We start from the raw sequence: 25,214 nt of genomic DNA, 5'->3' as shown, positions 1-25,214 counted from the left end.
AACATTTAGAGCTGTATGTGCTCAGGGTAACACACTGCTTGCATTCCGAGCACTTGTCCCTGGGTACATTCTTCTGTAGACCTTCATGCTGTCAGCTCTCATTCTTTCATAGAATTTGGCACTAAAGCCCCATGCACTGCAGTTAGTGTGCATGGCGCCTTAGTGTGATTTGGTATAGGAGTATATTAGAGCTTAAAGCTGGGCATACATGTAGAGTTTTTTTGTTTGTTTTTTTGTAAAATAAAAAAAAAATTGACAGATCCCTGAATCCACAGAAGCGATGTTAATGCAGGGATCTCCCCCACTATTCTATTGTGTTCTCACAGCAGGGACCCCCCCTACCCTCCTTGAATACACAGATCAGCGCCTGCAGCCATTGGCTGTGAGTGCTAATCAAATGCTGGTTTTCCATCATGACTGTTCTACAGAAGCATATATTAGATTGGCTTCTGTTGAGCAGACAATGGTACACACACATTGAAATGTGTCTGGATCCTGTTGAAATGGTTGAATTTTGGTATATATAGTACTGGGCTTAACTCTAGCATTTAGCCCATTGAAACACACCAATTTGCACAAAATATGGGGAGTTAATATGTCCCTTCCCCTTTTCCACAATGCTGCCCTTGGTGCTGGCCAACTTATAATGAGACCTGAATGCTGTCATGTGAGGGCTGGGGGGCATGCTTAAATCATACTAATGTAGACTTTTAGAAGTCAGTATTTTTGTAGGATACTCCAAGGGGGTGAAGTGGCACTTTGAAGACGTTAACAGAAATGTATGAGCTATTCTCTTCTGTAACTTAATTGCAGATGTATTTAACTTCAATAAGACCTCTAAACCTAAATTTTAACCTCAGCCCATCTTGACTAACAACACTGAATCTAATCCCAGATGGAAATAAATTCTACAACAATGTCAAAACTATGTCATCACATTAATTGTAGCATCACTAATGTTAAAAATATCAGGGAGTGAAAACTTTTCTATGTGCCAAATTATTGGAGCTGAATAACCCATGTTGAAATCTCTGTGTCGAAATCAAATCATCTAATTATAATGACATTTGTGGGTAGAAGGATATGAACATTTCCTGTGATACAAAGTTTGTTTTGAGGCAAATGTCAAAAAACTTTCCAACGCTGCAAAAGTTCCTACTAATGTCCTGTTATTGTGAAAATATAAAATACAGTACCTTGTGTCCAATAACTGTTTTTCTCTTTGTGTTCAATCATAGGTTCAAAACAGCTGAATTTTGACTTACTCCACTGTGTCCACAGCCAGTAACTTTTCTCTGGGTAATTAGGACTCCATCCCTCATGTTACTTGGAATTTCTAATAAGATCTACACTAAGGCAGGCAAAACCACCTCTTTAGGGGCCACATCATTTTTTATTTTCCTTAAAACCAACTTTTTTGACAACTACTTGTGCTCACAATAAACATAGATCAGCAAGTTTATCGTGCCAGTAGTGACGGGTTGTCCTGGAACCCACAGTTCAATCCCTATGCATTTGAACTTGTATGTTCTTTAGCCCCTAGAACAGTGGTTGTTAACTTATAAAGGTGCAGGGGGCCCTGACAGCTCCAAAGGTCCGCATATAATAATCTGTTTACAACAGAGAACTATCAGAGACACTTGATGTGTTTGCGGACCTATAACAGGGGTATTTGGAGACTGAAGATGCACTACAGGTGCTAGTCAGCAACTGGGAATATGTCACATGAGATTGCTACAGAGATCACTGTCATTAAATCCTCTTTATAAATGAATGCCTCCACAACTGACTGCAAAGAGCCACGCACGCATACTGTCCCCACAGGTTGGACACCAGAACCCTAGAAGAATGACTTACAGGGTTCAAAATGTGCCACTTCAAAATTGGCTGCTTTTGCACACAAGATTGCCTGCAATAAATAAACTAAATCATTAGACACAAGGAGCGTATTTTATATTTTCACAATTTTGAAATATAAGTAGGAAGTTTCTGAGTGCTTTGAGATTTTTTTGTATTAATTGTCATTTTAGTGATTACAGTGGCAATAACCATAGTTAGCAAGTGCCCAGCACAGACCACAAAGAAAAAATATTCATTGGACTTTTTTCTTTGGGACCGAAAAATCTTTAGGACTTGCTGCTCTCTATTGTGTTTGTTATAAATTGTATTTAGCATATAACCAGATTGATATTTGTGAAAGATCTACATTTTGCCTTTTTTTTCGGCAGATGATTAGATGCCCTAGGTGCTTTGGCCCAGCTACATCTGAAATGCTGTATCATATCCGAAATGTAAACTAAAGAGGACCTAGACTGTGGAAACAATGACCCAACAAGAAAAGTTGAGAGCAAGGGACTAGTCACAAATATATGGTCTGTGGTTTCCCTGCAGCTGATCTACTCCCCATCCTATGAATTAACATGCCTTGTTCTGCACTGTCTATGTATAGAATTGGCTGTGACAAATGTGGTGCCCAACCCCTGCCCGTCTCACACGCCAGTCAATATTACACTGTGCTATCACTTGCTTAAACACTGGCACTCTCAGCTGCACCCTGCACAAAGATTTTCTACCTTGCGGGACCACAATCTAGGTGCCAGCAGCCTGAAAGCAATTGTCACTGGGTTAGGTTAATTAGCAATTCACCCTTCAAACTCCAAACTGCCACCAGATAGCTTTGGGCCTATCAACCCTTCACAATATTAGCAAGAACAAATGTGAACTATAAACATTTGTAAGATACACACACTGTCACCACAGACAGGTATATTCAGAGGATTATTATATACAGTAGTACTCAAGAGACAGGGATTCTTTAGTTTGCATTAAAAGCCATAGAGATAGTTTTAACACTTTTCAAAATAGGGTTTATTAATGAAAAGGTGCAATTTTGCAATTAAAATATTTATAGAAAAGGATGTTACAAAAAAATAAAGAGAACAATAACGCAACAGAGAAATAACAGGAGGTGAAAATGGAGAATACTTGCAAAGTCCTGGTTTTAGCAGAGTCCAATTGTCCAAGCAGAAACTTTGCTGTGCCTCTCTTGGGTGTTCCTTGATTGATGTTAAAATAAGAGCTCCCTTACCAGGTCCTGTCATTGCCTTTTCTATGATATCATATCAAAGGGGACTGATGCCAACTGACCAATTATCCGGCTTAAGGGATGGGTGCTGGAAGCTCACCAAGTTTATGACCAAGTCCCAACTACAGTTTTATACTAATATCAATAACTTCCAATATGTGCAGGTAGTATTCTAGAACTGACATGTTGTTATTATTATGAATTATATTTCGTATCCAGGGATACCAAACATATTGTACCTTGGACAGATCTGTCGCCCAGGAGGGAGGAGACTGCTTTCTACCTTTTCGTATGTGCTAACTTAGTCATGTATGACCTTGAATTGTTTGATATGATATTCCCCATTCAAATATACCTAATATTAATGTGTCCTGTTCCTGTTGAGTTTTACAAATTGTGTGTGGAATTAAGTTGTGGAATAGACGTTTTATGGCATGCTCTGCATTCCTAGAGCTTTAATGGCCTTACACATCATGTGTGAGAGGCTTGATTGAGTTATTATTGTTTTATGATTGGTCAGAGGGAAGACTTTTTCATGGTTGTGAAAACAGACATCCTGCAGACCTCAGTTAATGTTTTACAACTCTGACCAGGTCTTCTTGCTGCAGTTCTGTTCTCCCTGATTGAGATAAGAGTCTGTTTTGAAGTTTGTTACATGTTTTGGCTACAAGTTCTATAGTTTTGCAGGAGAAGGGAGGAAGTAGGATCACTGCTCATGAAAACAAAATGGCTGATACCTTAACAAGATGGCTGTCGCCTGCAGCTTCCATGTCTCTATTGCGTACAATCATTACAGTGGTAATCATGGTAGAGATAGAGGTATAGGAAGCACAGATCCATAGTATGTATCCTTTTACTGTAGGACCTCATTTACAATTTCCTTTCCAGCAAGGAGAACAGTTAACAGCACAGTAGTGACTTCACCAAAACTCACTCCAAATATCGTGTGTCTAACAGCGAGAGGCAGCAGTGTCGTACATGATTTCATGCTGTACATATACATCTTTGAGGCTACAGCCACAAGAAGTGCACTTATTTTTCAGGTGGAATTCAAGACAAAAGTAATTATTTCAGAGTACTTCTTTGGCACAATTAACATTTCTAGATGTTCCTGCTAAGATAGCAAATCTTCCCTTTTTAATTTCAGGTCCACTTCAACTTTTAAACAAAGTACTTTTCTCAGCTATAAAAATAATTACGAAAAATTGACCTTTATCAGATCCACCTACTTTACAAAGGTAGTGAATTTTGATTAGCAGCACTAGTTCATAAAAGAAAATGGATTTGCAGCAGGCGTAATCCTTTGTCCAAATGCAATGATATTTGGCAGAATTGGCTGATACGTGTAGGCACAGTGACCTCATGAACAGACATCCATTTATCTATTTATTTTTCATGAGCGTTAAACTTTCTTCTTTCTTTAATTGCTAATAAATAACATTTGAGTCGCCATAATTCAGCTTATTAACTGAATTATCTGGGTTTCATCATTAATTTATCTCATTAGAAAGGGCAATTAAAAAAAAACTTGTATTGATTTACAGGTGTACAAGAGCAGTAAATATACCTACCAGGGAGGTGGCAGAGGAAAGCGCTGTGTGTGGTCTGTTTTCGCTCCTGTTTTATTGTTTGTGGTTTCCACCTTAAAGGGTAATTCCACTTTTGTGGGGAAAAAATAACAAATGAAAAAAATAATATAGCATATACAATTGTGATACAAGTCATATTGTAATTTAATGTTATTAAAAATGGCCTTTTCAATCCGCAGTGCTGTAAATTTCAGTATGCGACAATATTGCGACAATAGTAGAGACACCACTATATGCATCTCCAAACTTTATAAATAAAGGGCCAGTTTACAATCCTTCAGACTTTAGGGGGGCTGGACTGTGGCCATTAGAAATTGTCCTGGCATCAGTGTTAGTAAGCAGTGCATCTTTGGCATTATGGGGATGAATAGCGTACTATCTTTGATGTCAGTGGGAGAACACATTCCCCATTGTTGGTGTCAGTGGGAGGAATAGTGCCCCATCTTTGGCATCAATGGGAGAAATAGTGCTGCCTTGTTGATGTCAGTAACAGGAATTATTGTTTTTGCCAGTGGTACACCATGTAGCAGTTGCCTGTGATATGGTAACTCTGGCATTGAGGTACTTCTGTCCTGAGACCCTTTTGTGTCTATTTTCCCATAAATCCTTCGAAATGTGTTATAAATACTCTCAGAATATAACTAATTTACTAAGTTATATTTTACATTGGCTTTATTCCTAGTAATGATTTCAATTAAAAGTTTTGTTTCAATGAATTAATTTATCCTAGAAAGGTACACAAATCAAAAATGAATTAATTAGACAATGCATACATTAAACTTGAAAAATGTTAATGATGTTGATCATAGTGTCCCTTTTAAGCTGAACTTCAGACAGATATAAAAGAAAATTAATGCAGCTTTGTATTCTTTAAAGTGTTTCTAAAAATTAAATAGCAAACAATGTTATACTTACCTGCTCCGTGCAATCTTCTCCTCAGGTCCCCCGCCAGCATTCCTGGCTCCTTCTTTTCTGAGCGTGCCCCCATAGGAAGCTTCTTTCTCTGGGGGCACTCAGGTGTGCTTGATCCCAAGCCTCACTGTCTGTGCACATAGTCACAGTGGGACTCAACTCTCCCCCCCTGCTCCCTCCTTATAGGATTCAATTGACAGCAGCTAGAGCAAATTTGTGGAGGGAGAAAGAGGTTAGCGCCTCTGTTCTCTTGCACATCTCTGGATCGAGATCAGGCTCAAGTAAGTAGTAAGTGGGCTTTTGGGGAGAGCTAGATACAGAAGTGTGTTTTACTTTCATGGATAGAATGCATGAAGGTAAAAAACCTTCAGCCTAGGTTCACACTTGTGCAGTGTGGCATATCGCATGTGATTCACACATGAACTGCACCGCATTCCTGTTCAAATCACATGCGAATTCTGTGCGGTGCGATTGGAGCCATACATTTTGTATGGCTCAAATCGCACCGCATCCCCACCAAAAAGGTGCAGGATCCTTTTTTTGGTCCGCACTAGAGTCGGTTTGCATGGATATTCACACCTATGCGATCTGATTCTGCACATCGCACCTCAATTTCGGGGTGTTGTTAACGTAATATACACACCCGAAGCTGTTCGCATGAACGGGGTGTGACTGTGATGCGGTGCTGAATTCACACAGAAACCGCTGCGAATTCCGCACCACATCAGTGTGAACCCAGGCTTAACCTTTAGAACCATGGTTTACATGTATTTTTGCTAAATGAAAGCAATGTAGGTATCTCACGTGGTATCGGCTTTTTGCATTTCCATATAAAGCAAAGCTCAGAACATAAGAGGGAGAAGCTGTAAAAGTAGCCATTAAGTTCCTGTGCTGACCAGGGCCATGCTGATTGGAGGAGAGAGCAGAGTGACAATTATATGAGCTCATTCCTCTGCTTCTCCTTTCACTGTCCAGTCTCAGATGACCTGTAAATGTTTTTGAACTACAACAAAGACAAATCTAGTCTCTTGCCCTTCCACTAACTGATGTGGTGTATGTGATGGGGAAGTGTAAATCTCAGGACTGGATGGGCAGAAATAAATATCTTTCGGCAGGTAAAACACCCATCATATACTTGTTTTATCTGTGCATTTAGCTGTTTGTCTGGAGTTCAGCTTTAGGTTAAACCACTAAATATCTGCCAGACAAACTAAGAAGTGTGCCGAAAGCACATTCTTCTGTGCTAATAGGTCAGTATAATACCTTTTTAATATGCCATTGAGCTGAATAGCAGATCTGCAAATCAGGCAAACAGCTGTGTATAAACTTTTCATGACAATAAAAGAAAATGAAGTCTATTCTTCTTTTAAGCTTGCGGTATAATTTGTACAGCTCTTCATGAACTTGTGTGCCACTACTCAATAAGCAAGTTCAAATCAAGCAAGTCTTTATCAGCTTAATTACACAGCTGTGTCTGTGGTTAACCTTTGCGTTCTGTTTCTGGGAGAATTTCTTTTATTGTTGGTTTTCATTTTATACATTGTCAAGAAAGAGAATGACACCTGGGCTCTAAACATGTAAGGAATTAATTGGATGTTTTGTTACCCTGCCATTCAAAAGCAGTTGAGGGGAGATAAGACTACTGTTGCTAAAATGTTGATTATATATTATCCAGTTTCTTTTGTACAGCTTTAAGAGATTGTTAACAATGAACTTAAACACTTAAGTAGGTATAAACCAATGCATCTATAAATACATCAGTGTATCCATAAAAAACAATGAAAGGCTCTTGTACATGGCCACGCAGAGTCAGCTTCACCTGTAGTGCCCGGGAACTGCAGTGTAATTTATCCATCGCCATGAACTGCCGTGCCATGTGTGTATTCTACATTAAAGTACATTGGAGCTGATTTACCAAAGGAAAATAGACTGTGCATTTTGCAAGTGCAGTTGCTTCATAGCTTACTACATGAGCTGACTTCCATGAACCAATCATGTGCAATCTAAAATTCAAGTATGATTAATGGCAATTTTTTTTTTGTTTTAGATAGAGTCGAGAAGGATTAGAACACTTTTCAATTTATATTGCGGTCTGGGTCCCCGTTAAGGCATTTTACCCTATTTGTCCTGTTTACTGTTATAATTGAAAGTAAAAGAAAATCCCAAATTTTCAGTTGTCCCCAGAAAAGTAATAGAGGGGATATCTTCCAGTGGAGGCACTAGTTCTGTTGACCTGGGGGTCCCCAAGGAATTCCCCTAATTTGCAGGGAGTTCCTCTCGCTCCCTGTTTGGCTATGGGACAGGAAGTGAAGGGAAATCTCTCCTATAGAACACATATGGTGAAAAAAATCTGACGGGTTATAATCCTCCCTTGCTCTAGGGCAGGGGTCCTCAAACGTTTTAAACAGGGGGCCAGTTCACTGTCCCTCAGACCGTTGGAGGGCTGGACTATAGTTAAAAAAAAAAAACTATGAACAAATGCGGGCACAGTACAGGAGATGACCAGAGACTGCGGACATAGTACAGGGGATGACCAGAGACTGCAGACATAGTACAGGAGATGGCCAGAGACTGCAGGCATAGTACAGGAGATGGCCAGAGACTGCAGACATAGTACATGAGATGACCAGAGACTGTGGACACAGTACAGGAGATGACCAGAGACTGCGGACACAGTACAGGAGATGACCAGAGACTGTGGACACAGTACAGGAGATGACCAGAGACTGCGGACACAGTACAGGAGATGACCAGAGACTGAGGTAACAGTACAGGAGATGACCAGAGACTTCGGACACAGTACAGGAGATGACCAGAGACTGCGGACACAGTACAGGAGATGACTAGAGACTGCGGACATAGTACAGGAGATGACCAGAGACTGCGGACGTAGTACAGAAGATGCCCAGAGACTGCGGACGTAGTACAGGAGATGACCAGAGACTGCGGACGTAGTACGTTAGATGACCAGAGACTGCGGACGTAGTACAGGAGATGACCAGAGACTGCGGACGTAGTACAGGAGATGACCAGAGACTGCGGATGTAGTACAGGAGATGACCAGAGACTGCGGACGTAGTACAGGAGATGACCAGAGACTGCGGACATACAACGGCAGCGGGAATACTGGGCCGGCCGCTCCAAAAGACGCACAGACATTTCCCCCCAAGTGTCTCTTATGGAGTGAAATATACGGTAAATGCAGGACACAAATGCAGAGAGAGGAGGGGAGAGGGGGAGAGAGAGAGGAGGGGAGATGGGGAGGGGGGAGAGAGAGGGGAGGTGGGAGAGGGAGGGGGGAGAGAGGGGGGGGGAAAGGGGGAGGAGGGGTGGGAGAGAGAGAGGGGGGAGGGGAGGGGTGGGAGAGAGAGAGGAGGGAGAGAGAGAGGAGGGGGAGGGAGAGAGAGAGGAGGGGGGAGGGAGAGAGATGAGGGGGGAGAGAAAGGAGGGGTGGGGAGGGGAAGAGAGAGGAAGGGGGGGTGAGAGAGGAAGGGAGGAGAGAATGGGTGAAAGTTCTGTGAATCCCGAGTGAAAAAGTTGGTAAGTAGACCCCTGTGGGTCACATGTGCCTGTAGATTGGGATGCATGCACTTTTCGCTGTGATTCCAGCCTGACACAAACATGCAGTGTGCTCCGGCGGCGGTTTCCTGTAAATCTCAGCATTGATGAGCAGGGAGGCCCCTGACACTTGGCAGCTTCTGTGATCGTCTCACACGTCACCGCCCCTTAAGCTCCTCCCAATTACACCGGCTGCTCTGTCACTGAAGCAGTGGCTTGCACATGACAGTTCCCCGAAAAGACCACGCCCCTTATTTAACTTATTGCTCGCCCTCCCCACCCCATCCTCTCGCTAGCCCCGCCTACTGCCATCTCTTAGGAACCCCTGTTCTAGAATTGCTGATCCCGCCCTCCTGACTCCCACCCGAGCTCTCCCGACCTGCCAAACCCTAGTCCCTTGCCTCGTGGCAGATACGCCCCTGCCCGGCGGGCCGGATAAATGTCCTCAGCGGGCCGCAATTTGAGGACCGCTGCTCTAGGGATTGTAATCGTATATGACCAAACTGTTAAGTGAGCTTGTGTCCCTTTAATTGGACTTGGAAATGGATGGAATTATCCCTCTTCTCAGTAGGGGCCTCATTACTTCCTTATGGCTTTTCCTCCATAGGTGTAAGTGCCATAAAGAATATAGTGCCTTATCTTCTTTTTAAAACATTTATTAAATAAAGTAGTGCACTAACATTAAATACATGTTAAAATCGCTTTAAAACGTTGAAAATTTAATCCACAGTGTGCTTTTAAACCTGCAGTATACTTGCTGTGTGTGTTTCCTTTAAACGTCATGATGTCAGAGCCCCTCCCCTACGCTTTACGCCTCCAGGTCACATGGCTTCATCAGGGAGAAATGATTGGACGACATGACGCTCATTGATTTATATAGGGAACGCTGAGCCCCATTTTCTTGTGGTCCGCATGGCGGCGGCCATGTTTCTGGAGCCCGGTTTGAGTGTGTATATCCATTGCTCAGTGTTATAACCGTTTTTGCACCTTTAGTTTATCCCCAGCTCTACTTTGCTGTACTAGTTACACCCTTATCTGATGGATATTGCTATATTAAACATATGGGGTTTGCTGGCAATATATTTGGTATACTCACCATTTAATCTAACGGGTTAGTTATCTGCAACGTGTAAAAAAAGCTATTTGATCTTGACTTCTCTGATCCTCGCTTTCTTTCAGTGCCCCCCTCTTATCACCTGATAAGAAATATAATTTGTAGTCACTCTGCACATGCTCAGTTGTGTATTGTTAGAGAGCTTTTTCTTTTCCTTTAGTAGGGTGCATGTGATCAGCACAGGGCCAATCAGCACTGTTCAGACAGAGGTCAGGGGTTCTGTATCCTCCTAGAGCAGAATGAAAACTCTTCCTACAAGCTTTAAAATGTGCTCTGCTGAACACTGATAGAAATCACAAGACTGCTGTATCTGCTGATAAGAAAAGGTATTTAGCAGTTTATATTTACTAAAATAATTGCATTTTCATGCTCTGTGTACTGTGGGAGACCAGATATAATGAATGCATGGTCCTGGGTTTAGTAACACTTTAAGTCATAGAAGAAAATAAGCAGTCAGACTTTGTACTAACAGCCTCCATAGTCTTACCTCCTCCTCCATGGTACAGCTGCTTTGCCAGGGGTCGGTCTAAACATGAATGTGTAAATCAAACACACCAAGGTTAGACCTAATGTACTCTGTAATGTAGCAGACACACCATTCTCTGCAATACAAGTCTGTATGAGGACACTTTTGTTAAAGGGTGTGGCTGTTACACAGCTCTTCTGCTACAGAACACTGCAGTGTGAGGGTTGGAAGTACCAGTTAAAATGTGGAATGTAATGGAATTGAGTATAAATCGACCATGAATCAATGTGGGGAACTGTAAAGAGATAAAAAGGCTTACACTGGGCTTTAAGGTGGCACACCATATATTGTAGGAGCTGGGCTCATCAAGGAGAAATTGATGGAAGTATATAAAGTAGAATGCTATTCTTTACAACAGAGCAGTTATGTGACAAGGCAGACGGAACCAGGGGCCGGCTACACAGGAAGAGAAAATATTTTACAAGCGGACTGTGGACAATATAACGTCTTTCTAGAAATTGCCAATTTTGTGCAGTCTTTCTTTCTTACCTGAGCACAGCAAAAAATAACCTCAGTTTACTTTTTGCATCTTCAGAACTCCTGCCTGCCTTCCAGAAAGTTTGCACACCAGCAGCCTAGAGAGATGAGATGTTTTATTCAAAATACACATAAAACATACATCTGGGGAATACCGGTCGTTCATTGCGCTGGGAAGACTGCAGCCTGCTGAGATGTTCCAGCTTTGGATGAGATGCTGTTTGTAGCCTCCTGTTTTTGCAGCATCAAGTCTGAATCTCAGCAAGCCACAGCTTCAGTCCCCATCTCCTTGCTTTATATAGCAGTGGGGTGATTGATTTATCCTGTATTTTATTATATCTGTAGCCTGCTCTGGGAGGAACCATTATATAATGCGTGTATTATTATTATTATTACATCGAGTTTATATAGCGCCAAAGGATTTGCTCAGCGCTGTACAATAAAGGGGGGGGGGGACAATACATGAAACAGTACATCAACTACAAACAGCACACAAGGGGTTAGAGGTGTACAGTTCATTTCCTGTTGTCCATGCCACCAGCACAATTTACCTTCTATTGCTGGGTCCTCACAAGCTCTGGCCTTTTCACTTGAAATGCTTTTAAAGGTTCTTTACAGATTTTTTTTTCCAGTTTGAGTTTATCGTTTGGATTAGTACTAGTATTCTTCTATATATTCATATTTTTTATGTAAAATATAAGAACTTTATCTTTTATTTATTTTTATCTTGTCATATGTTGTACTCTCAGTGGGAAGTCCTACAGTTGCTTGCGGTACAGCATAAAGTCCTTGTAGTGCAGCTTTTTTTGAATATTAGAGCTTACTTTGTACTCTGTGGGCCCAAACGCATCAAGCTCTAATCCAGCAAAGTTTTATTCAGTGTACTGGGCTTTTATTCCTGCATTCCCTTAGAAGGAGGGAGCAGCAGGAGACCTTCTCTGGGTCTTCGCACTAAATTCATTACTCATTATCAGCTTATTTATTATTTGTTGCATTTTGTAAATCAATGTATACTACTAGCCTAAATAAATTAACAGCAGGGTGTTTTACTTTAAAGGACAACTGCACTAAAATCAATACTGTAATGAGACTACTGTACATCAGCAATATAAATGCTTTACTTTTTTCACATAAACTAATATTTGGCCATGGTCTGCTTAACCTAAAGCATAGTAGTAAACTCTGAACTTAAGAAAAAAAAAATCCCCCTGCAAGTAAATGTAAATATAATGTGCTAGTATGCATTACATACTAGCATACAGTTGCAAGAAAAAGTATGTGAACCCCTTGGGATTACGTGGAGTTTTGCATGAATTGGGCATAAAATATGCTCTGAACGTCATCTATGTCACAACAATAGAAGAACACAGTCTGCTGAACATAATACTACACAAACATTAGATGTTGCCATGGTTTAATTGCACATAACATGTAAACATTCACAGAGCAGGGAGGAAAAAGTATGTGAACCTTTGGACTTAATAACTGGTTGACCCTCCTTTGGCAGCAATAACCTCAACCAAACGTTTCCTGTAGTTGCAGATCAGACCTGCACAACGATCTGGAGTAATTTTGGACCACTCCTCTTCACAAAACTGTTTCAGTGTAGCAATATTCTTGGGATGTCTGGTGTGAATCGCTCTCTTAAGGTCATGCCACAGCATTTCAATCGGGTTGAGGTCAGGACTCTGACTGGGCCACTCCAGAAGGCATATTCTGTGCTGTTGCAGCCATTGTTTTGTTGAATTACCTGTATGCTTTGGGTCATTGTCCTCTGCGGAGCTTCAGATGGTCGTACGTTTTCCTGCAAAATGTCTTGATAAACTCTGGAATTCATTTTCCCATCTATGACAACAATCTGTCCAGGCCCTGAGGCAGCAAAGCAGCCCCAAACCATGATGCTCCCTCCGCCATGTTTTACAGTGGGGATAAGGTTTTGATGTTGGTGTGCTGTGCCTTGTTTTCTCCACACATAGTGTTGTGTGTTCTTCCCAAACAACTCAATCTTGGTTTCATCTGTCCACAGTATATTTTGCCCGTAGTGCTGTGCAAAATCCAGGTGCTCTTTTGCAAACTTCAAACGTGCTGCAATATTCTTTTTGGACAGCAATGGCTTCCTCCGTGGTGTCCTCCCATGTACTCCATTCTTGTTTAATGTTTTCCTTATTGTAGATCTGTCAACAAAAATGTTAGCATGTGCCAGAGATTTCTGTAGGTCTTTAGCTGACACTCTAGGATTCTTCTTTACCTCATGCAGCATTCTGCGCTGTGCTCTTGCAGTCATTTTTACAGGATGACCACGCCTAGGGAGAGTAGCAACAGTGCTAAACTTTCTCCATTTGTAGACAGTCTGTCTTACTGTGGCCACATGAACAACAAGGCTTTTGGAGATACTTTTGTAACCCTTTCCAGCTTCATGCAAGTCAACAATTCTTGATCGTAGGTCTTCCGAGAGCTCTTTTCTGCGAGGCATGGTTCACATCAGACAGTGCTTCTTGAAACCAGTAAACCCAAAAGAGGTGTGTGTTTTTTTAAGGGCAGGACAGCTGTCAGCAACACATCCAATATCATCACACTGATTGGTGTCAAGTTTGGCTCACTCCTGGCTCCAATTAGCTCTGGGAGAAGTCATTAAGCTAGGGCCTCACATACTTTTTCCTCCCTGCACTGTGAATGTTTACATGTTATGTGCAATTAAACCATGGCAACATCTAATGTTTGTGTAGTATTATGTTCAGCAGACTGTGTTCTTCTATTGTTGTGACTTAGATGACGTTCAGAGCACATTTTATGCCCAAGTCATGCAAAACTCCACGTAATCCCAAGGGGTTCACATACTTTTTCTTGCAACTGTATAATGGAAGACGTACCTAACAACAAAGCCCTCTAGCTGCACGCTGTCACTGCCAACAGGGCTTCCATCTTAACCTGGTCTTCCTTCTGGGTTTGCAGGCTCCGGCCATTTGAATGGGAACCACAATTGCAGCACATCACTTTCAATGGACAGCATACTCGAGTACGCTGTCCATTGAGAGTGCAGCATGCATGCACTGGTGATGTCACCCGTGGCTGCTCATTGGGGAACAGTTACATTGGAATTGTTTGTAGTGAACTAAAGCTAGATTCACATATATGCAAGTCAGGAACATGTACATAATCGCTCACATTTCTGACCTGCACAGAAACCTGTTGCTGTTTGACAGATCCATGCGGGTGCCAATAATTCTTATAAGTGATATTAAAGCATATATTTTTTAAAATAACAAACCCTGATCCTCCTCTTCTCAGGTCCCCCGTGGGTGCTCCTTGGCCCCTCCCTCCTGCCAACTGCCCCCAGAGCAAGCAGCTTGCTCTTGGGGCACCCAAGTAGGCTCGGTCCTGAGCCACTGCTCTGTGTGCTCATTCACACACAGAGCTGTGGCTCTGCCCCGCTCCCTCTCTCTCATTGGCTATTATTGACAGCAGAGTGGGCCAATGGCTCTCGCTGCTGTCTTAGCCAGTGAGGAGGGAGAGTTTCCGGAGAACCGGGAATCTTGTGCACATTGCTGGATCAACTTGGCTCAGAATGAATGAAGGTACAAAACTTTGAGCCTTTACAGCCACTTTAATGGCACCGCCGTGCATCTGCACCTGGGTGCTTGAAACTTCATAAAGCCACACCATCATGCAGTTCTTTGCAGTGTGTTTCTGTAAAAAGGGTTGGGGGTCTAGATTCATATATAAACCTAGGCTACGTGGCTATTTCCAGCTATCACTGTATTTCCTGGATCCATACAGTACAAACGGACACTGAAATATGAGACCACAGTAATATTATTTATATGTGAAATGTTTTATATGTTTTTAATTTGATTATATCATCCCTTTAGTACATATACAGTATACTGTGTGCTATTAGAATTAAAACATATACAGTATAAAGTTTTTTTTTTTGTTTTTTTTTAGCACGGTCTGTTTCTGAAAAGATATACGTAACAAATGTTTGGACTTCCCCTGTGATAGCTTCACAGCCGGGTACCCACTGCGCATTCGTGAGTTGCGCTGCGCTTCATGAGTGGTCCTGTAGTCTTCTGAGACCTGTCACATGTCCCAAAAGACTACAAGGAGGGAGGACACCTTCCGTTTCCGAGCACCTAGGCGATTGGACTGGGAGTGGGTACCTGTAAAATGCGGGTACCCCCCGCCCCCCAAAGGTGTCAATCCTTAATGGGGAGCTGGGGAGCAGTCCTTAAAGCGGAACTTGCCCTTTTGGGTGGAGCTCCGCTTTAATGTAGGAATTTCAGTAATATTATTAACCTTACTCTAGTTATGTATTCTGTAGCCACTTGAGACCCAATTGCAGCTTTAAAATGGCGCACTGTAACTTTTTCTCTGAAAATGGTGCTGCAAATCAGTAGCTATTGCAGGTCCCAGGCAGTATGTAAGCGCTTGTAGTAGATCACTGTAACCACAATGCTTCCATCACAACACGTTGTTTCCTTCGAGGATGGAAGCAAATTGGATGATCTAGATCACGTTTGTGTTTACAAATGTCAAATGCTTATTTAAGTAAATTCAATGTTATTCTGTATTTTTTATCGCTTGCTAACCTATTAAAAAAAAAAAAAAAGGCCCTGCTGTGCTTATTTGTGCCCTCACCAAAATGACCTAGCCTTAAGTGGTATTAAACCCAAAATTAAAATTTACTGTACTGCAGCTTACCAGTCCTTAGATGTGGTGATGGCTGCATTAGTTTTCTTTGGCTAGATTATTATTATACAGTATTTATAAAGCGCCAATAGTTCGCTCAGCGCTGTACATTACAAAGGGGGACAGAACACGTGACAGAACAATACCAATACAATGCAAAACATGAGGGGAACGAGGGCCCTGCTCTTTTTAGCTTACAATCTAGGAGGCTAGATTTTTTTTCCCTCGGTTTTCACCTTGGGATCCAGCCAGTAACACACCTCCTGTATTAGGGCATGTTCACACTTGACTCAAAATGCTAACTATTAAACGTTAACCGCTTGCCCTTCATAGGATGTATTGCCCTCCAAAGGATTTATTCCCTTTCCTGACCAAGCTCGCATGCGCCCCCTACCTGGAAATGCAAACACACACGCACACGCACACGATTTTGCACCCTTGCCGCCCTGCAGTATCTGGGTGGAGGGAAAACGGTTAAGAACGTACCACAAACGCCTATAATAAACTGTAAAGTTGTTAACATGCTGCAACCACCTTGCAAATGCCTGCCAGTGCATTTGCGGAGCGTTACCATAGACTTGAATGGGAGACGTTGAAAGGCTTCAAACTCCTCCAGACTCAACACAAGGCTTCAATTTTGAAGCGCAGCGACGTGACGCTTGATGTTTTGATAATGTCAATGGTACTGTGTGCTGTCCATTGTATCATTTGCATAGGGAGAGGAGAAAGGACACCACTGTAACCACCCATGTAATCCTGTGTATGTGGGATGGGCTCAGCTGCCACGCCGGCCACACCCTCTGACAGCTGAGGCCATCCCACATACACAGGATTACACAGGCAGTTAGAGTGATGTCCTTTCTCCTCTCCCTATCACAAGTTACTGGACTTTGATGCGGACACCGTCCCCCTGTATAGGTGACTTTTTATTGATAATTCAGCTTCTGAACGGTGCCAAGACACTTCACACATCAGATCATTTGTGTAGGTGTTTGAGGAGCATTTAAAATTCCTGCTTTCAATGCCACTGTGAACTTAGCCTTAGAGTGCCATCACTCTGGATGAATGAGCACAGGGGGCACATTAGGACAGCAGCATTGTCAGTCTGGGGAGAGAGGAGTGTTAAATGTACTAGCAGATTTAGATACACTAACAAATTGAAGCCAAACTCCAGCTCATACTTTTAAAGAATTACAGCAACAGTTTTCTCTTTTGGGATAAAGAATTTATTTAAATAAATACAAGATGATCATTGTAAGCACCCATATCAGTGGTAAATGGTTTGTCTCAGCCATCGAACTGTTCCTTTTATGCAGGACAGCTTGTTTTGTTGAAAAATAACAGACTTACTGGCTGGATCACCAGGTGAAAGTCAAGGAAAGAAACCCTAAAAAAGAAAACGAATGTGGCCATCTCATTTAAGAATTGGTTAGATGCAATATAATAAATGTTTGCTTTTGGGTTTAATACCGCTTTATTGTCATGCTAACAATTCATACAAAATGATTTTGTATTCACCTGTGTGTGGCATGTAGCATCAAAAAGGAAAAAAAAAGCTCTCCTACAGTAAAACACATATGTTTACTTTTCTGAGCTTTAGCATTCCGCTATGTTACATAATATTTATACCTGCGTGATATCATTTTAATCGACAGAGGTTGACGGTTTTATTTTGTGGTACAAATCTGGAGGTGTGAAAATTAAGTAAATGTTGCCTTAAGGAATAAATACAACTATTTTTCTAATTTTCCACAATTTATTTCCAAAAAAAAGAAACTTAAAGAATAAAAATATACGTATCCAAATCTGCTACCAAATTTAAGCTTGAAAAATGATATTAGGGTAAACAACAAACACTAAAAGGTGCGGAAAGAACAAACAAAAAAAGAGAGGAAAAATGTTGCTGGACTAAAGTGGTTAATAAAAATTATTTTGTGTATTTTAAAATTCCTTTTATTACTTACCTGTAATTCTATGCTCGGCTGAAATCAGACATGTTCTGCACCAAGAGCTGCAATGCAGCAATGGACTGAAGGAGAGAAGTACTTTTCAGTGAGCAAGCAGGCTATGTCACCTTACTGCCTATGCAGCGTGGCAGGCCTGTCTGTATCGCAAGACTGGCTGAACTGAATTTCAAATATTTTGACAGGTAAAACCATACGCATATATGTGTTTCCACTGTCTGTCAGGTGTTTCTCTTTAAGAGCAAACAAACATGTCTACATGTATGAGTCTGTGATACAGATTCCTTGTTCATTATGCACTGGAAGCTGTTACTGTGTATCTAAATTATTCATCACTCTTTCACATGGAAATGAGCCCTTGAAACATTTTGTGTTTTGTAACATTCCCCGGGCTGATTTCAGCCGCAGAAATATATAGTAGCTGGAAATTTTCACTTCGGAATATTGATGACAGCCATTAACGCAAACACTTCAATGTGTCAGTCACGGCAGGGAGAACAGCAGTGTTGTTTGTCTGGCCTTGTGCAGAAACATTTCTTTCATATGCATTTGAAATCATGCCAAGTGTATTCTGCCAGAAATGAAAAAAATGTACAAATAAATATTATCTATAAATCAATAGATGGAGAGTAAAGTTCACTGACCTTACCGGAAGCGCAGGGCTGTTTTTATGTTTTCATGAATGCAGTGACAGTACAAACTACGGAAGTGTGGGATGCTTGGCAGGGTTGTCCTTTGAAACAAAAGAAACTCCTATGGTTCTATTTACCGGGAGTGTAAAAAGTGATCATCAGGTTATAAACCTGCGTTCACAACTGAGCGGAGCGTAGGCATGGAGTATGTGTGCTGCTTTACAAGATGTGCATGTGTATCAAGCTGCAGGCCTTTGTTGACTGGGCTGAAATAGGGGGGGAAAGCAGTTCTAGAGGAGGAGAGGTGTTCTTCAGATGTAATAACATGCATTGCATGTTTAGGGACACACCTACTGATGTCTATGGGGGCAAAAGCACCTAAGAAAAAATTTTATTTGGAACATAGGATCACGCAGCCTTTCTCAGCCTTTTTAACATGGAGGAACCCATGAAATATAATTACTATATCTACAGTATTTCTACAACTATAATTTTTTTTCTTAAAGTCCGCTGAGGTGCGAAAAAACGAGTAATCCAGTAAGTGGACCAAAAGCGTGAAAGTGCAAAACACAAAAAAGTGCACTTAGGGGTGTGCTTTAGTCCACCCCCCAGAAGGGGTAGGACCTCTGCCCTGATCCCCCGGGGCGCAAGGCTCCTGACAGGGACTAAGGTTTCCACATGGTCCACCTAGCCAAAAGGCCTGGCGGACCCCTTTCCTTGTGGCTAGCTGAAGCTGACCACCAAGTACTAGGTCAGGGGGCTCTCCCAAAGAGAGACCCCCCCAGGGACAGGGGAGGAAGGATCCTAATGGCCATGCATCCCTCCCCTATAATTAATATATCTACATTAAAGTGTTACTAAACCCACAGCAGTTAAATCAGCCTGTATTTGCTGTAAAGCATGCTTGTTATACTCATTGTGGAACCTAAGGGGTTAATCCTCTGCATTGCGTAAAAAGGATGTTTGATCCTGTCTTCTCTGATTCTCCCCTTCTTTCACATTCTCCATTTCATCTCCTGAAAGAACACAGCCTTCGGGACACTCTGGACATGCTCAGTTTGGTGTGTAATGCTAGAGTTTTTTTTTCTTTTTTGGGGAGGGTGCATGTGAGTACCACAGGGCCAATCAGCACTGTCCAGACAGAGAGTCAGGGTTATACAATCTTATAGGGCAGTGAGCGGAGAATGAAAACTCCTACAAGCTTTAGCCAGTGCTCTGCTAGACCCTGATAGAAGTCACAAGGCTGTTCTAACTGCTGATGAGAAAAGTTTATATTTACTAAAATAATTGCATTTCCATGTCCTGTGCACTGTGGGAGACCAGATAGACTGAATGCAGGGTCCTGTGTTTAGTAACACTTTAAGATGAGATATACTGTAAGAATAAATAAAAGAATAAGGACTGTGACATACTTAAAGAAGAATTCCAGGTATGGATATTTTAACTCAAATCTTAAAAAACCCACACCTCTCAAAGAAATTATATTTAGCCCAAATAAAGTAAAATAAATAGAATACAGTAGTTATTTCAAGCTGCTGCTATCTCACACTACAGCGTGAATCATAAATATGAATCCGTATTATTCATATTGATATTTTAACCACTTGAAGATCAAGCCTTTTGCTTACATATACAAATCTGTATTTTTTGCTAAACAATTACCTAGAATTCCCAAATACTATATATTTTTTCAAAGCAGAGGCTCTAGAGAATAAAATTGTGGGTGTTGCAATTTTTTATGTCTCACGATATTTGCACAACAGTTTTTGTAATTTTAATACACACAAACTCAATATAATAATACCCAATTGTTTGGTAAAATATAAAAGATGATGTTACACCAAGTAAACTGATACCAAGGACGTTGTGCTTTAAAATTGTGCATGCCTGTGCAATGGCGACAAGCGGTATAAATTTCAATATTCATAGGCAATGCTTTAACCACTTGCGCTCCAGAGGATTTACCCCCCACCTGACCAAGCTAATTTTTGTGATATGGCGCTGTATTACTTTAACTGACAATTGCGCGGTCATGCAACGCTACACCCAAATTAAATTTATGTCCTTTTTTTCTGACAAATAGGACTTTCTTTCGGTGGTATTTGATTGCCTGTGCGTTCTTTATTTTTTGCGCTATAAACAAAAAAAAAAAGACAATTTTGACAAAATAAACAACTATATTTTTTACTTTTTGCTATAAAACATATCCAGTAAATAAAGTAAAAGAAAAAAAAAATCCCAATACATTAAATAAATTAATTGGTTTACGCAAAAGTTATAGTGTCTACAAATGGTGGTATATGGTATAGTGGATTTAGAAAAAAAATTATACAAGTAATGGCGGCGATCAGTGACTTATAGCAGGACTACGGCGGGCATTCTAACACTGGGGGGAACTAACTGTCACTGACATCTCCAGTGACACTAATACAGTGATCAGTGCTAATAAAAAGCACTGACACTGTAGTAATGACACTGGGCAGGAAGGGGTTATCATTTGGGATGATCAAAGGGTAACTGTGTGCTGTGTGTGTCGTTTACTGTGCGTTGTGTGCTGTGTTTTACTGTGTAAGCACACAGCTTTGTATGGCTCTGCTATGCAGAGCCATACAAAGCAGCGTGCAAGAGCTGACAGGGTAGAGATCTGTATTGTTTACATACAGACTTCTCCTCTGTCACTGTTGCTCAGTGATTGTTGGGTGCCGGCAGGGAATCTCCGATCAGGACCCGGTGATCGTCAGCTGTAGCTGCTAATGGCGGCACTGGTAGGGTGCCCCTCTACCTGGAAATACAAAAACATGTGTATATATATGTTATTTTGCGCAGCCCTGTCGCCCTGTAGCAGTAGTTCTGCTATAGGGTGGTCAGGAAGCAGTTTAAAGCCTCTACAGCTTACCACTTTAGATTTACACAGGAGGTCTGGTGCTAGAATTACTGTCCTCTGACGTTTGTGGTGATACCTCACATGTGCAGGACAAATGCTGTTTGCGCACTTGTGAGACCAATGCGTGTGTTCACCTTTGTGTGGGAAGACTGGGGTGCTTTTTTTTTTTTTTTATATATATATATATATATATATTTATTTTTTTTATTTTTACACTGTCGCTTTAAATTTTTTAAATCGCTTTTATTGTTATCACAGGGAAAATAAATATCCTCTGTGTTAGCAATAGTCAGTGACAGGTACTCTTTAGTGGGAGATCTGGATCTTTTGCAGACAAGCCTGTCTGTTGTGGTCATTTGACAAACAGTGCCTTTCTTCTGCTCTTCAGTATCAGGCTGTAGGTGGGCTTCAATGGCACTTTCCTGTATGGCCCACATGCTCTTCATGGGATATGTCCATGATGGCTTGGGTTCTCCGGGAGGGGTTGTGATACTGGGTCATTCATTCAGTCACTTTGGGAAAGAGAAAATGCATGCAGAGAAAAACAAAAGAAGATAAATAGTACATTTGGAACATTGCATTTACACACTGCAGGGCATAGTGCAATCCATTAAAAAAGTATAAATAAAACAAAAGCTTACAAACACTTATTTGCACATGTCCTGGGTAATGGGATAGCAAGAGAAATTGTCTCTTTGAAGAATATGTGTACATTTTGTCCCATTATTCTTTAAAGCCGACTCCAGCTTGGAAGAGATCTTGCAGTAAAATGCAAGGTACACATACACTTCATTGGCCCCCTCCCCCTTCACAAATCACCATTAAGCCCCGGTTCACACCAAATGTGACATTGCAATCATGCTACCTCACTTAAAGTACCGTGATTTCAAAGCCTTGGACCCAGTGCGATTACATATGCAGCTTTCCTGACATCTGTGCAACTTCATGCACAGGTGTAAATGCAAGTCACCCCTGAAATTGGCACAAATAGTGCAGGAACCATTATCAAAATTGGTGCAACTGCAATGGAGTCAGAGTTGCACCGATTTGAACGGTTCCATTGCCGACAATAGGGTGAGACTTGTCATGCGATTTGAAACCGTCAAATCATATGATAAGTTGCACCGGTGTAAACTGAGGCTAAGAGATGTAAAATGTACTTACAAAGAAGAAAGTTTGAAATATACTTACCCTACACCCGTCTTCTACAGGGCATGGTGTCAGTCTTTTCATGATTCCTGGGGAATGCAGAGCAAATTCTTGCCACAAGACACTCCAGTTCATTGCAAGAGCATCTTCTCACCAGATTTTGGCTGCTCTTTATTCCCCAGGATCTAGCCAGAAGGGCATAGCATGCTAAACATAAGTATTTGTAGTGACCCCTCTGGATTCAATTTACCTGAGAAACGCATCAAGAATCCACTGTCAACCATGTACAGAATAACATACTAACTTTATATGCCAGTTTTTATATCCTGTGGAGGATTCTGGATATTGTACTTTCCTCTTTTTAAACCATATGTAAAATGATAAATAAGGTTTTTATTAACAATTTACTGTGGTTAGTGTATATACATTATTTCAATTCCATTAAAGTCCCTATCACATAATGTTGTTTATCCAGTTCAAGACTGCCCTATAGCATATTTACTGCTACAGGGCGGCTGCTCTGTGCAAAATAAATGCATATATACGTGATTCTGCACTTCCTGCTTGACAGGGCATGCGTGCACTCCTGGCGTGCCGTTTTTGCTGTGATTAGTCACAGCAGAAGCCGATCATTGTGTGTCGGACATTGGATGACCGTCGGCACACGCTGATCGGCGAGGACAGAGACCGGACGCATGACAGAGCTGTGTCCTGTCAACAGCGATGTCCTAGCAAGAAATAAAATCCAGCACATCCCATAGTAAATACAAAACATGAAAGTAAACACAAAATCACTGGTTAGGCAAACAGTTAAGCCTTTAATCGCCCCAGATTTTTAACCCCTTCCCAGCCAGTGTTATTCGTACAGTGTCAATGCATAGTTTTAGCACTGATCACTGTATTCGTGTCACTGGTTCCCACAAAGTGTCAGTGTCACATTGTCCACCGCAATGTCGCAATCCTGCTATAAGTCACTGATCGCCGTCATTACTAGTATAAATAAATAAAAATTCCAGTAAGTATACCATAGTTTGTAGACACTATAACTTTTGTGCAAACCAATCAATATACGCTTATTGGGATTTTTTTTTACCAAAAATATGTAGCAGAATACATATTGGCCTAATTTTATGAAGAAATTAGATTTTTTTTTTTTTTATTGGATATGTTTTATTGCAGAAGTTAAAAAAAATTGTTATTTTTTCAAAATTGTCGGTCTCTTTTTGTTTAAAGCGCAAAAAATAAAAAAACTCAGTGGTGATAAAATACCAACAAAGCTCTAGTTGTGGGAAAAAAATTACATACATTTCATTTATGTACAGTGTTGCATGACCACGCAATTGTCAAATGTAACGCAGTGTGTATAGCAAAAAATGGCCTGGTCAGGAAGGAGGGTAAAATTTCCGGAGGTCAAGTGGTTCAGGATGTTGTATGTATAATGAGAAATTAAACTCAGTGGTTAATAAATACCACAAAAACAGTTGCTTGTCTCAAAAATACTATATTACATAACATTGGGTACAGTGTTGCCTAACAAAGTAAATGTCAAAGTACTGTAATGAAGGGGCATTATAGGCTGGTACTAAGCCATTAAATTGTACTGTAAGTGGAAAACCTTTAAACAGAAACTCTTGTTTAGCATGTTTATATTTTTGTTGTTTAAAATAACGATCTTTCCATTTAACATTTGGTAAACGGCATAATTTTCTACTGATGTGCACAGATGACCTAGGGAACTCATTATATTACTCTTTACACATGCTAGGTGTACTTTTAAACAGAGTGCACATATCCTTTTCACTCTTCTTTGCCTGAAGCTAGAAGTAAACTTTTTTTTTTTTTTTCATTTTGGATATAGTAAGAAAGGGTTATAATCCCTGTAAGGTTTATTTTTGCCATTGGGAAGATTATTCTTCACTTCCTGTTCCAAAACAGGAAGTGGGAGACAGTTACTGTAAAGTGAGAGAATTCCTGGTTGTCACCAGAACTAGTGGCCCTATTGAAAGATATCCCTATTATTCCTTTTCTGGGGACAACCCAAGATTTGGGATTTTGTTTTACTTTCATTTTCGGTGATAATGGTAAACAGGACAAATGGAGATGGGGAATCTCCCTAACGGGCACAGACAGCAATACAAACTGACAGATGTTCTAATCCCTCTCTACTCTATCCAAAACTAAAAAAAATGTTTGCCTTTAATTATACTTTAACCACTTTAATACTGCACTATAGTCGAAAGAGAGCTATAGCGCGATTCTCTTGTTCTGGAAGAGCGTCTATAGACGTCCTCTCAGAACGCACCTCCTGGGGCACGGATCAGGCATACTATGTGACCGCTGTGTTCTTTTAGGCACAGCTGATTACAGATTGTGGTAAAGAGCCAATCACAGTGGCCCTTTACATGTGATCAGTTGTGTCCAATGACAGCTGATCACAAGTAAACAGACTTGCCGGTTATTGGCAGTCTTTTCCTCAAACGCTATATCTGTAGGAGGAGGAGACCACCGATACCTGGCATGGCTGTCAGCGCTTTGTTTACATTGATGATCAGGCCACTAATCATTAGTGCCCTCAATATCAGTGCAGCATATCAGTGCTACCTCATCAGTCCATTATTGCACATTAGTGAAGAAA

At 41.1% G+C, this 25,214-nt stretch overlaps 1 protein-coding gene across 2 annotated transcripts in view; it reads left to right on the top strand.

Annotated features, from left to right (window-relative positions):
• The window catches only part of NBAS (NBAS subunit of NRZ tethering complex), a 1,021,307-nt gene that overhangs the window by 767,048 nt on the left and 229,045 nt on the right, over positions 1–25,214 (top strand). The window lies entirely within an intron of this gene.

Source organism: Staurois parvus, unplaced genomic scaffold, assembly GCF_062004578.1.
Source record: "Staurois parvus isolate SC_StPar_1 unplaced genomic scaffold, SC_StPar_1.0 ptg000098l, whole genome shotgun sequence".
Lineage (NCBI taxonomy): Eukaryota > Metazoa > Chordata > Amphibia > Anura > Ranidae > Staurois > Staurois parvus.
Note: the sequence above shows the minus strand (reverse complement) of the source record. Positions and strands in the feature narration are given on the sequence as shown.